The sequence below is a fragment of the Equus caballus genome, chromosome 8 (assembly GCF_041296265.1).
Source record: "Equus caballus isolate H_3958 breed thoroughbred chromosome 8, TB-T2T, whole genome shotgun sequence".
In the NCBI taxonomy this organism is placed as follows: Eukaryota; Metazoa; Chordata; class Mammalia; order Perissodactyla; family Equidae; genus Equus; species Equus caballus.
The window spans coordinates 85,796,205-85,811,615 of record NC_091691.1 but is presented as its reverse complement, the minus strand read 5'-3'; positions in this window follow the sequence as shown (position 1 = coordinate 85,811,615).

Genomic DNA, 15,411 nt, shown 5'->3' with positions numbered 1-15,411 from the left:
TGCAATGATCAAGGCCCTTTTTGTTCTTTTCAGTGATGATTCTATGTTGATATTTTATCCAGTTCCCATTTCTTTCCCTAGAAGATCAAAATCTGCATATTCACTTATTCATTCAGCATATATTAATTACCCAACGTATCCCATGTAATACACTAGACCCTGGGAAATATAAAATGATGAAAAAGTAGTTTATTAGGAGCTGGTAGCCTAGTGGAGACCAATATTATAAAAATGTATATATATAATATAGTGGAATACATTTTAATAGAGGTAAATAAGGGGGTAGAGAATTGTGGAACAGTGGCTTTTAGATGCAATATGAAGAATGAGAGAGATGTTAACAAAATGAGGGTTTCAAAACTATTTCAATTAGCCTAAGTTGAAACCTTGGGTGTGCTGTAAATAGATGCCATAACACAAATTTACACAATTTATCTCCAAATCAGTTATTCTCTTGTAAAACATGAGATATGCAATCTAGAGAAAAATAAGTTCTAGTTTTATTTTTATCCCCAACTAGTTACAAGAGATGGAATACGAATGTTATGGTAACAATAGAAAAGCTTGGCAGTTTACGTATTTCAGTGTGCTTTCGCGTGCCTCTAGTTAACTTGTCTCCTGGAACTGGTCATGCAATTCATTCTGCTTGGGCTTATCCTGCTGCTTCTGGACCACCTTCCTATTTGTAAGCTGTGGTAATGCTATCCTTGTTTCACTAGTATCTCCCACTACAATGCTAACTCCAAAATGTCACTTCTCTTCTTTCTTTTCAACTCTATTGAATTGGCCTTCAGTCACCTGATTGATATGCCTCAGGCAAATCCACCATTGTTTTCCTGAGAGCTGCTGCAGAAAGGGTTTCTCTGATCATAATTACTGAGGATCTTGTGGGGCCTGATTCACAGCAGGGTATAAATTTGAATGCCTCCCCTCAGCACCTCTTTACCACGGCAGTGATGGCTGCAGTGGAGAGCCTTTGGGAAGGGCCTCCTTGTCTGGAGATTATTTACTTTTGCCTGGAGGAAGGGGCCCTTTCTGATTTTGGGGGTGGTGAGGTGTTGATATAAACTTGGGCGACTTCTTCTGGGCTTTCAATTTTCAAATTTTAATATATGCGCTCCCCTTTGCCTGAACTTATCCTTTCCATTTCAATTTTTATGCACCTTGCCCTCTTTTTAATCATTTTGCTATCAGGATCCACAATATTTGCTTTTTATTTAATTGGTTTCCACTAACCATGACCTGTTTAGTTTCCTCACTGTTCATTCAGGCTCTTCTTTAAAGTTCTATGCATCAAACATGGTGACTTGAAGAAGAAGGAAATCTTTGCTATCTAGTTCAAGCTTTTAATTTTATACCCAAGGAAAGTAAGACACAGAGGTAAATATCCACACCTAATGGGAACAAAGCCAACACCAAGGAAAGGAGACGCCAGGCTTACCCCTCCCATTCCCAGGGTGCTGCTGCAGAGGGGTCTCCAGTGTCTGCCAGAATTCCTTCATGAGTTTAGGGACGAATGGAAAGAGTCTCAAGTCTCAACAGGATAAAAAGTTCTGAAGGACTCTCACCTGCATAAAACATGAACAGACTTGCCACAAAATTTGAGGATACTTTTATAATAGTTTTGTGTGTATGTGGTCTTGATCCAGTTTTGAGGTGTGCCTAGAGGTCAGTCAGTTCTCCTTCCTGAGCGGTTGAGTAAGTCCACATCTCCAACCACCTCCCTTCTGGCCCAGGGCCAGGTACCAGCAACTAGGGACAGCCCCTATCCCAAGAGCCTGCTGATGATATTCAAATTAGCCATTCCTGAACCTGCTTGTCTGGCCTCGCCCTTTCTTTCTCACAGAAACTACGGTAAAAGTGCTTGTTCAGAGCTCACCTCCTTCCCTCTGCCTGGTGACCACCCAGTGCTTCCCCTGAGCGGCCCTGCAGGGTGTGCTGTGTTGTCCCTGAGCTAGAAGTGACCAAACTGTAAAACTGTCCAGTTTCTGGTGACTCTTGAACTGTGGCTGGCCTCAGTGTACCTCACACACAGCAATGTAGTTAAAACAATTTAACAGCTTGGATGTTTCAGTAACGATTCACTTGAGAATGGGAAAGGAATATCAACTTATACCGGAACGGATGTGGTTAAGGCACAGGTTTATTTAACTCGGCACAAATAAAGGATATCAAAATTCTACAAGAACTTTGCAAGACTATTTGACAGTCTGCGGACTAATAGTGCCATCTGGTGGACAAATTAAATAAATGCAAGGAAGGTTTTTAGATATACACATATTTTTGGGTATTTATATTAGGAAAGTAGTAAAGGGATTATAGTAAATTTTTCTGATCACAGTAAAGTGACGCATCTGATTGAACCTATAAGAAGATCAGCTCCTAAGAGCCATGATATCCAACCTCTTCCCACATGTATCTAACAAAATCTACTAGTAATTAGTATCATATCCCACATCGTTCATTTATGCAGGGTAAACTGAAGCAAATTTCTTAATTTCTCTGAGTCCCAGATAATTTACAAGCATAATATCACTTAATTCTCACAAGAGAACGCTGCAAGGAGTATATTAATATTCTCATTTTTTAAAATGAGAAATCAAATTCCGTGGCTTGAAACAAATTAGGCATTCCACAGCAGTTAATCCTCCCAGCTTATCAACCCTTTGAATAGTATTTTATTTATTAGAATTTTGGTTAAACGGCACACAAAAAGCCATAGGCTTCTGTTTCTTTTGAAAGTTTTATAAATAGAAAGTAATTTCTCTTTCATTTGATTTTACATATACATCTATAAAGACATCACCAAATCAGGAAAGATCTCCATTTGGACATAGTCTAGAATATGATGACAGTATGGTCAAAAAGGGAAAAGACGACATCTTGTAGAAAAGAAACAGAAAAGAAGGAGTGGGAAACTGCTATTTGCTCTGGCTTCAATGGGATTTTTGAGCCCATAGAGGAAGTGGAGCCTGTATTGTGGACCCTTCCCTCGTTATCCCTCGGGTATGCATCTCACCGCTCCGTGGGGAGAGCAAAGGAGCTGTGTGGCTGCACAGCCAGGAATCCGCCTTTAGCCCCACATGAAGACTCAGCGATGGAGGAGGGCTTAGCCTCACTCTTCCTAGCATTTCTCTTTATTGCTATTTTTTAAATTCAGGATTATTGAAGTATATTTCACACAAAGTGCAATTCAGCTCTTTGAGGTGTTTATTTCTATAAGTTTTAACAAGTATATACCACCAGGCAATCACCATCACAACTGAGAAATAGACTATTTCCATTATCCCAAGTTTTTCTTGTAGCCCTTATTGTTGATCTCTGCACAATCCCCAGGCCCTGGCAACCACTGCTGTGCTTTCTGTTCTTATCACTTTTTTCTTTTGTAAAATGTCATATTAATAGAATCAAACAGCATGTCGCCTTTTGTGTGTGGTTTCTTTCACTTGTGGTAATACTTAAGAGGCTCGTTTATATCACTGCATGTATCAGTGGTTGTTAGTTTTATGGTTGAATAGTACTCCATTGTATAGATGTATCACAATTTATTTATTCAGTCATCACTTGGGAAATAGTTTTTTAGGACTATTATGAATAAGTCTACTATAAACATTTGCAAATATGCTTTTTTGTGGACATACATTTTCATCTGATTTGGGCAGATGTCTAGAGGTAGAATTGCTAAGTCGTATTTAATATTTCAAACTAGAAAAACCTGCCAAACTGTTTGTCAAAGGCATTGTTCTACTTTTCACGCCTGCTAGCAATCCTGGAGAGTGCTTGTTGCTTGACATCTTCATCAGCGCTTGGTTGGTATTGTCAGTTTTTTGTGTATGTTATTGTAATAGGTGTATAGTGGGTTTTTTTATTATTATTATGGTTTAACTTGCATTTTCCTAATGACATGGGAACAATCTTTCTGTGTTTGTTGGCCATCCATGTAACTTCTTTTTGGCATGGAGGGACCCCCTATTGTCAATTAGATCAAACTGGTTATAATGTTTTTAGGTCTTCTTTATCCTTACTGATCGTCTATCTACTTGTGGTATGAATTACTGAGAGAAGGTGAAATCTTAAATTCTAATCATATATAGGTTTAATTCTTCTTTAAATTTTATCATTTTTATTGTATTTTCAAGCTCCGCTCTTAGGTGGAGTGGAAGAAACATGTTTTCTTGGTGAATTGACCCCTTTATCATTTCTTCACTCCTCCTGGTTTTTTGTGTGTTTTTTTTTAACTTTCAACCTATCTATGTCTTTATATTTGAACTGGCACGTGTCTTTAATTCAGTCTCACACACTCTTTTAGTTGAGGCATTGAGAATGGTGACATTTAATGTAATTATTTATGTCATTGGATTCAAATCTACCATCTTAGTCATTTTTCTGCTTCCTCCATTTTCGCTCTGCCTTTTTCACCATTTTGCTTCCTCTTTCTTTTGAGTTAAGGATTGTGGGCTGTTTAAAAAATTCTACTTATCTCCACCAAGGGGTTATTAGTTATATACCTTTTTTATTTTTTAGCAGTAACTTTAGAGTTTACAACATAAATCTTTTTTTACGGGCCATCATCCAACTTTGTTCTTCACCATTGTGTTGGCTATTCTGTCTTTTGTCTTTCCATATAAATATTAGAATCAATTTTTTGATATCTGCAAATCAAGTTGCTGGAATTCTGTTGGGTTTGCATTGAATCTGAAGATCAAATTGGAGAGAATGACAACAATATTCAGTCTTTCTATCCGTGGAAATGAAATTTCTCTCCATTTCTTTAGATCTTTGATTTCTTTCATCAGAGTTATGTAGTTTTCCTCATATACATCTTGTACAAATTGTATGAATTGTTAAATTTATACCTCAGTATTTCATCTGTTTGGTGCTAATGTAAATGGTTCTGTGTTTTTATTTTCAAATCCCAAGAGTTCTTTGCTGGTATATAGGAAGGCAATTGACTTTGGTGTCATAAGAGTATATCTGGCAAGCTTGCTATAATTGCTTCTTATTTCCAGGAGTTATTGCTATCAGTTTTTGGTCAATTCTTTGGGATTTTCTACATAGACAGTTGTGTCCTCTGCAAACGAAGATCATTGTATTTCTTCCTTCTCAATCATTATACCTTTCATTTCCTTTTCTTGTCTTATTGCTCTAACTAGAATTTGTATTTGAATAGAAGTGGTGAGAGGAGGCATCTTTGTCTTGTTCCTGATCGTAGGCAAAAAGCATCTAGTTTCTCACAATTAAGTATATTAGATGTAGACTTTTTAATAGACTTTATTTTTTAAAGCAGTTTTAGGTTCACAGAAAAACTGAGTAGAAAATACAGAGAGTACCCACATACCGCCTGCTCCTATACATGCACAACTTCACCCACTATCAACATCCTGCACCTGAGTGGTAATCTTGTTATAGTTGATGAACATACATTGACACATCATTATCCACCCAAAGTCCATAGTTTATATTATGGCTCACTCTTGGTTTTGTACAGTCTATGAGTTTGGACAAACGTATGATGGCACGTATCCATCATCATATTATTACACAGAGTATTTTCACTGCCCTTATAATCTTCAGTGCTCCACCTATTCTTCACTCCTCCCCTTCTCAACCCCTGGCAACCACTGAAGTTTTTACTGTCTCCATGGATGTGCCTTTTTCAGAATGTCATATAGTTGCAGTCATACAATATGTAGGCTTTTCAGATTGACTTCTTTCACCCATTAATATGTATTTAAGGTTCCTCCATGTCTTTACATGGCTTGATAGCTCATTTCTTTTTAGTGCTGAATAATATTCCATTGTCTGGATATTGCACAGTTTACTTATTCATTCACCTGTTGAAGGACGTCTTGGTTGCTTCCAAGCTTGGGAAATTATGAATAAAGCTGCTATAAACATCTATGTGCAGGATTGTGGGTGAACATAAGTTTCCAACTCATTTGGGTAAATACCAATGAGCACCAATTGCTGGATCATACGGTAAGAATGTTTACTTTTGTAAGAAATTGCCAAACTGTCTTCCAAAATGGCTGTACCATTTTGCATTCCCACCAGCAATGAATGAGAGTTCCTTTTGCTCCATATACTCTCTAGCACTTGGAGGTATTAGTTTTAGGGGGGTTTGATGTTTGATATTTTGATTTTGTCCATTCTAATAGATAGGTATCTCATTGTTGTTTTAGTTTGCATTTCCCCAATGATATATGATGTTGACCATCTTTTCAAATGCTTAATTGTCATTTATGTATCTTCTTTGGTGAGGTGTCTGTACAGTTCTTTTGCTCATTTTTTAATTGGGTTGTTCATTTTCTTATTGTTGAGGTTTAAGAGATTTTTTAATATATTTTAAGTAACAGTTCTTTAGCAGATATGTCTTCTGCAAATATTTTTCCTAGTCTGTGGTTTGTCTTCTCATTCTGTTGAGTGGTAAGGTGTTTGCAAAAGTTTTTTATTAAGTTGAGGAAGTTCCCCTCTATTCATAGATTTCTGAGTGCTGTGCTATCATGAATGAATGTTGACAGGTCAAATGCTTTTTCTGCATCTGTTGATATGGTCATATGATTTTTCTTCTTTAATCCAATGATATGATGGATTGCATTAATTGGTTTTCAAATGTTGAATTAGCCAAATGCTCTAGAGTTTCTAAACTAAATATATTTTGTGCTTTTGTAGATTAAAGAGCAAATTTAATTAGTAAGATGGAAATATTAAATTTAAGAAAATAAGCATTTCTTAGATATATAAAAACATTGTGGATATTGCTAATTAGATTGTATGTGGTCAGAGAGTAACTAAATCCAAGGTTAAAAGAATTTAAAAATGAAACACCGTAAATACATAAAATTAAATATTGCTGAATTTTCACTTGATTTGATATTATTATTTTGCTAATTACTTATACTTGAAAGTTAAAACATAAGTAATTTAATTAACAGAAAATTGCATTCCTAAAAAAAGATTGATTTCATTTATACATTTCCTCCTATGCTTAAAGTGGTTTCCTCTTGTATTTTTTACATGAAGAAATACACTCTGTATTTTCAACATGCCAATACAACCCTTTCTCCAGCCTACTCTTCATAGATAAGAAATTTATTATAAATTATTGATTTCCTCAGAACAAATCAATCAAAGGAAAAATATGATTGGAATTCTAATAATCTATTGCAAAATCCCTATAGGAACTTTTAAAATGGTTATGTGCACAAATGCTACTCTTTAAAGTGCTTTTTAATGTGAGTATAACTGCAATATGTACATATGGAAGAATGGGTAAACATTAAATTTTAAGATGTAGTCAAAAGTACAGTATATTTAATGAGAAAAAGTTATCGAGTTGTGTATTTAGGTAGACAAAGGATTGAATAAATGATATTTTCACCCAGTTTAAGAGTATCCTTTGCATTTCATGTCTATCCATACCTTTTATCTCCCCAAATTTCAATTGTATTTGTTCAAAAATATTTTCCTAAGTTACTACAAAATACAATACCTTTGTCACATAATGCACTCCCAAGTGGATTCCTTTCTCAGGTAGTCCTTGTGAGTGACTCATAGAACCACAATCACAGAAGCACTTCAATTCCAAAACTCCTTTGTTCATAGAATTTTGTATCTACTCTACTTCTTCCCTTTTTTGTCATCAAAAACTCTTCCACCTCCAAAATCACTCAATCAAGAAACTGAGTACTTCGACCTAACCTTCTTTCTGTTCGTCCAAACCATAGATACCTCTGCTTCATCCTGTATGCTTTCAACTCCTCCTCTGTACACTTTACAGCCTATTCAGCTGAGATCCAGTGTGCCTCGTTTAAGAAAATCTTGACAATAGCCTTCTTTGCCCTTCTGTCTTTCTTTTGTATTCATAGCATAACTTTATTCATGGATGAGAACAATTGTCTGTTTTTTCTTTGATTGTAACTAGGAAGCTACTAATAAAGTTATCCTACATTTCAGTGGAACCTTTCAGTTCTTCCTATCCAGACATTTTCAATTCTGATCTCCTCTGTGCGTATACCAGTTTTCCTGATCTTGAGTCATCTTTGTCTCTTCTCCACATTTCATCATGATGTTATTTCCTTTTTTTTTAATGAATTCACTGTGAGTACCTCACTCTTTTCTTTCACACTAAAAATTCAGTTTTGAGCTGTATGTTTTAAGCAGTGACTACCATGTTACTTAATCCAATGAAATTCCTCAGCCCACATCTTGCATGGTCTCTTAGGAGCTTTGACCACTTTTTACTGCTCCCTTGTTCTAGATACACTCTTCTCTCTTGGCTGCAATGACACCACCTTCTTCTGCTTTCTGCTATAGCTCTCTAGCTATTTCTCATCCTCTGCTGGCTCAGACTTCATCTAATCTTTGATGTTGGAGGTCATCAAGAATCAGTTCAAGAGTCTTTTTCCTACTCATTTTTATTTTGAAAAATATTTTAAACCTACAGGAAAGAAGAAAGTATGGCATTATGAGCATATGACACCCTTACCTACAATGACCAATTGTTATCATTTTCCCATATTTCCTTTATCTTCCTATACATATTCATGTGCATATTTTCTGGTAATATTGTTTAAAATAAATTAAAGCCATCATGACATTTACTCCTAAATATTTTAGCATGCACATCTCTTAATAAAAAAATATTTGCTTACATAGTATTATAGTTATCACACCTAAGAAAATTGCTATTAATTCAATGATATCATATAATATAAAGGCTATATTTAAATTGCCCTTATTGTCCCCAAAATGTCTTTTTTAGTTGGCTTCTTTAATTTCTTTAAAGATCCAATTAAGATTTGCACATTGCATTTGGTTTTTACAGTTCTAAATCTAGAATTGAGAGTTTACACACGTTTAATTATTTAGTCTTTCACGCCGTTGAAAGACTATATTCCAACTACCTTGAATTCTCTTGATTTAATACAATTTTACCTAGATCCCCTAGTTGGGAAATTGTACTTGGCTCAAAGTTAATGGCAAGTTACTGAGAAATAATCACTCATATGTTTCTCAGGGAGTTGAGGGGGTCTTTTTATTTCCTTGTTCATATCAATCAGATAGCCTGTTTCAAAAATGTATAGGGCAGAGTGCTTGAAATTTGCCCTGGGTCTTGTTCTCAGTGTCTCAGTCACTTGCTGTCACAGTAGCTCCATCCCCCAAACCTTATAAGATCCTTTGCCTGCTTAACTGCTTAAAAGCAATGTCTTTGGAGGCTGTTTCCCTGCTGTGCAGCAGTAATAAGGAGAAGTCTTTCATTCCTTCTGATCTCCTTCTTTGTGTTAACAACATAGACTTTTTTAAAAAAAGTCTAAGCCAGTTGTTTTATAGAATATTCAGCATTCTATTATCAAGCAGTATTTTTTTTAGAAAGCTACAAACCTCACAAAGTGGGAAGTCCCTTCAGTGGAATCTTTTATTGGAAAGAAATTGGTTAGTCTTCTATCCACTCCTGAGAGAATCCACACTGTAGTTAAACACGTGGTTACCGCCTATTGCCTGCCGTGCTGCTGCTCTCTTATATGATACTGTGATTACTTCCCCTTTCTTGCATGTCCCAAACTCCACTAACCAAAGCTTTTGTTGGTTTCAGATTTTTTTACTGAAAGTATTCGGGTCAGAATAAATAATTACGTCACAGATTAGAACAACTTTTAAATTACATGTCAAATATCTCTCCTCATATAAATTCACTGGCCAGTCTCCACCAGAAGGACCTTTTCAGCGGATATGTTCTTCACTAGGCACCAGCTTTACGTTAAGTTCTAGATCTTCTGTCGCCTTAGATCCTTTTTTCTCTTCTTTTCCTCTCTTCTCCTCTCTCACCTTCTAGAAACATGAAGAGAATGCAACTCCAAATTTCCTTTTGCTTTATTTTGGAGGAAAATTTACTCTTTATCTAAACCTATCTTATCTAAAATAAACATTATGGGACCCCACCTTCAACAGTCAAACAAGGATACTTAGTTGTTTCCTGAATTAAAGAAATCCTCTCTTCCGCCATCTGTCTAGGTTAACAGTTCAAATTGAGTTAGCTTTTAATTTATTTTTCCCCTGATGTACTCATAGGTTAAATATATTGAAGAAATAAATTGTTCTCACAGACACCCACAACAGCTAAGACAAACTGAGCTGTACCATATAACTAACAAAAACAAACACTGATGAGCTTAAGGAAGCAGAGTATGGGCGTTCAGGTTCAGAGCCCAGCCTGGAGACTGTGCGCTGGAGGGTCACCTCTGCCAGCTCCCAGATCTTCACAAGGTGTGCTTTCTGCAGAACTGCTCTGGAGGACTCCTCAGCATGTTGCCGCCATAAGCACAGCTTCATAGTTGACTTGGGCGGTCTTTCCCAATGAGAAAGTCCTTCTCAACTAAGGACAGATAGTTATATACTGAAGCTTTGGAGATGAGCTGCAAGTGGCGAAACAACTTCATGTCAAATGGAAAATACATCTCTTTGCTATCATGTGACCAACTTCTTCAATTATTAAATTTATATGAACTTAAAAAAAAGTTCTGTTAAATAAACTTGCTCTTTGCTCAAAAGATTAGGAAAAATAGCATTGAAAAATTTCTAAACATCTAAAGTTGGTACAGGCTCATCAGTTAAATGTACTGTAAGAGATGTTGTCAATGCCCCACTTAAGCCCACTTGTACATTTGACTTCAGCATGCTGGGGCCTAACTCCTCGTTGCCAGCAACTGCATCTCTTTGCCTGAGGGCTTTATTCTGCTGTTGGACCTTGATTTGCTGTGCATATAGTAAGCCAGAGGTGCTAGGGAATTAGCATTCTCCAGAGCAGCTCTCAACGAATGATTGTTGACTTTCACAGCACCCCAATGGGATTAAGCTCTGGTCACTCAGAGCGGTGGCTGGCTTGAGTTACCCCCTTTTATTGGCTGCCTTTTCCACACTCCTGCAGGTGTTCCCTTCATCTGCCATATAAACTCAAATACTATTCTCAGGGTCTGTTTCTGGGCCTACATAAATTATATGCTCTATAGTACTGCCTGAATTACTTTAAAAATATTTAAGTTTGGTGCTTCAAACATGGGTTTTCTCAGATCTTTAGATCATTCTTCAAAACTATTAAAATATAAACCAAGTAGTCTTATTATAGTCCCCTTAGGCACCCTAAATAAATTCATTCCTGTAAATAATTGATGTACTTTTTACTTTTCTTGGGGAAAAAAGCAACATAAACTAAATTAGTGTTTTTATTATTGTAATATTAAAATACAATAAAACATGTCATATTTTATACTTTTACAAAGATAAGCAACCAAAACACAATTTATATCTTCTGCTATAATTTAATATTACTATGGAAGAACATAAGGGATTACAATATTGAAGTGTAATTTAAATAAGATAAATAGAATATAAAATGGAATAATATAAAGTAGGAAAATAGCAAACCAGTTGGAAAGAATAGAGAACTCATTAGTTAATCGTATGAAATTTCTTCTTTGTTTTACATTTAAAATCAATAATTTTAGCTCTCTACTATTAATGGGTGTCCTTGGGTTTAGGAGACGAAATGTCCACACCACATTGAGATGATTCTGATCAACTGTTAATCAAATGGCACATTCTGATCTTAGTCTAGAAAAGAGGTTGGCAAACTATGGCCCCTCGGCCAAATCCAGCTTACCACCAGTTTTTGTAAATAACGTGTTATTGGAACACAACCACGTCTATTTCTTTGTATATTTTCTACGGCTATTTTCACGTTATGACAGCACAGTGGAGTATTTGTGACAGAGACCACACAGTGCTCAAAGCCTAAAATACACACCATCTAGCCGTTTACAAGAAAAGTTTGCTGATCTTTGGTTTAGAACAGTAGAGAATAAGATGTTTCTAAACAAAAACATCAAAAATCTCATGAGTAGATTGTTCAACTTTTTATCCTGTGATGTTATTTTTTTAAAATTTTTATTTAGAAATCCCTTTAGAATCACAGAAAATTTGCAAAAATGGTACAGCACCCCCTAAGGTTAACATCTTCCATAAACATAGTATAATTATCAAAATTATGAAAATAACATTGGTACAAAACTGTTAATTAACCTACAGACCTTACTGGAATTTTACCACTTTTCCACCAGTGTCCTTCTTCGCTGCATTTGGGTGTCACGTCTCCTCGGTCTCCTCCAATATCTGGCAGATGTTCATTCTTTCATTGTTTTTTAAGTCCCTGACGCATTTGAAGAATACTGCTCAGTTATTAACTGCTCCTCGATTTGGACGTGCCTGATGTTTTCTGTGACTGAGATGATAAATTTTGGGTGAGAATACCACAGAAGAGTCATTGTGTCTTTTCAGTGTGTCATATACTTTTGACACATCTTATTACTGGTGGTTAACTTTGATCACATGACTAAGGTTGAGTCTGCCAGGGTTCTTCAATGTAAAGTAACTATTTTTTCCCCTTAATTAATAAATATGTGTGGGAAAATACTTTGAGATGATGGAAATATTCTGTTTCTCATCATCCTTTTTTCCAATAATTTTAGCATCCTTTGATCTTGCTTGCAACAACTATTATTGTCTAATAACGACTTTCTATTTCTTTCACTTTTTTTCTAATGTAAGTACAGCCCTTTCTTCTCCATTTAATTTTCATTCACTTATTCATCTATCTCAGAAGGGACCCATGGATCCATTTTATTCTACAGGTTATAATCTAATGTTATCATGATTTATTTTGTTGCTAAAATTGTTTCACCTTTGGCCGCTTAGAAGCCCTTCAAGTGAGTAATTTAGTTCCTGTGCCCTCTCCATGTGCCTCTGTTGTATTTTTCTTTTTTTTCCTGAATCTACTTCCTTACTTTCTGGCATCACAAGACGTTCCAGGCTCATATTATACTTTTCCTGCCCAAACATTAGAAGCAACCTTTCTCCAAGAATCTCTGGTTCCTTTTATTGGAGAAAGGTATTTAGAAATGAAGATGTGGATACTAGGTGCACCCGATGCTTTTGGGGCATGATTGTTTCTAGGTCCTTCCAGCAGACAGAGCTAGGAAATATGTGTACGTATTCTGCTCTCCCCACTGTGTGCTTGGTTTCTTAATCTTTTTTGGCTGAAGAACAACTGCTCTGAGGGGAAAACTTCCAAGTATCAGGATCACTTCTCTGCCTCCCTTTTCTCAGGAAGCTTGACTTGACTGCTTCAATAAGGAGTTCAGACACGACAGCCAAGAACTCCAGTTTCTGTATGTTAGCTCATCATGATTTCTGAACACCCTGATGGGCTTCTCCACTAGCCTGACCTATTCCAAGAATCAAGAAATGTTCTGAGGAGAAAAGTGGAATCCTAAATTTAGTCTCATCTCAGTGAGATCCTTTTCTTTCCTGAGTCTTGACTCCTCACATCCTGGCTGCCTCAGCAGCTCTACAATGCCTCCGAAGAGATGGTTTGTTGAATTTCTCAGATGTTCTAACTGTTCATGGTAGGTGCAGAGGAGTAATAGTCTGGTATAAACTACTACATACTAGCTGAAAGTGGCGGCGTTTTTCTCCTTTAACTTTTTAAAAATGTAGGTAAAACAGTGTTACCAAAAAATGCACAAAATATAAGGACACAGATCAATGAATTACCACAAATGGAACACAAGGTTAGATCCACCCCCCCCATAGCAAGAAATAGATCTTTTGACATTTTAACAGTTTTCTATTGGTAAACGCTTTTAAATAAAATGTTCAAGAAACTTACACGATTCATGTAGGAAAAGCAATAACATTAGATTTAAAAACAAGCCAGAGTCCCTTCTGTGTCCACTGAGGCTAGGATGTCAAAATGCTCTCACTAAGGCTGATTATTCTATGCTTTCCTAGAGACGGCAGAGAAATTTACACAAAGTGACATAAAATGAACATGTGTTAGTATGGAGTAAACTGGATCCTTTGTCCAATGGGAGCCCAGCTCGACACCACCAATGAATTTTATATAATGTCCTCTAACCATCACAGTCATTTCAAGGACTGTCATCAATGATAATCTTTTAATTAACTTAGAGGGAGAAAAATACTTTCTGAGAACAGTTACATTTGCTTCCCTCATGAGAGAAATCAAAACCGAGAAATTCGAAGATTTACAGAAGCTGGTTTGAGACCTATTTAATATACATGAAAGATTGCAAAGAAAAATTCCCCTGTAAATTGAGTTAGAGGTTGCCATTTTCTCTCAGTGCAAAATTTGGAAGGCAAATTGAACCTCGTTTAAAGCTTTGTCCAATATGTATGCAGATAATTAATGGAAGTGTTGGTGCTGATTCTGAAGAATGCCAGAGAAGAAAATGCGTTTCAGATGGAAGGACAGTAAAAGCTTTGAGGTTCTGATAATTTACGAATCCAGGAAACCAAATTGAATTGGCTTCCTAAACTGATAGATGGAAATGAATGAATGAATGAAGGGTAACCAAAGCATAAAATAACAGATGTGCTGTTCAAACCAACCAGTGACATTAGCAAGGAGCAGAGTCCATGCGAGCCAGATTCTCCAGATGCTGACTGGGAGGGTCTCCAGGAGGGCTTTGATGGACACTGGATCTTATACGTTAAAAGACAAACTGATGCATATTAAAAATTTTGAGAGTTTATATGAGTTAAAATCAGGCAGCACCAAACCAGAACTGGTTAGGAGTGCCCTACCCAACAGGAGCTCGGGGAGAAACTTCCACAGAGAAAAAGCAGAGGCAAAGTAAGGAAATTATTTAATTGGCTATAGCTTAAAGCCTAGCTGGCTGTTTGTGATTGGTTGTGCTCAGATTTTGATTTTGTAACCTTGAGACATTTACTGGCTTAGATTTTGGTCTGCTTCCCTGGGGGCTGCCAGTCATTAGAGCCGCCTCAGGCTAATGGCCACCTTGTTTAATTAATTTAACTGATGTTTTCAGGTTTCTCTGTGTCTTGTGAGGGCTGTAACAAACAAAAGGGTGAACGTCACTGACCAAAGAGGCTGCATGAGAGATTTGACAGAGCTGCAGTAGAGTTAACGGATAATAAGCACGTTGAATGATTTAATTTGTAGGTCAAAGTAAATTCTAAATTTCCTTCAAACTGAAATAACCATACGCACTTTTTAAGCTCACATGCCAAATAACAACAACAACAAAATCTCAAAATGCACTAATATGGCATTTGGAGTGTTTTAGGTTTTAGTGTTCCATGTACATTTTAGATGTACTGATATTCAGCGGTCAGGTTAAAACCTATCTGGGCAAACGAAAAGATGCAGAATGGCTGGAAATAATGCCCAACTTTGGGGAAAAATTAATCTTGATACAACTGAGTGTGGTTCATATAATTGAATGGATGAGTGTTAAACTATTTTCTAATTATCACTCCAACTTAAACATAAATCAGAATTTTCATAACAACCTAATGGATTGCTTTCTTAGT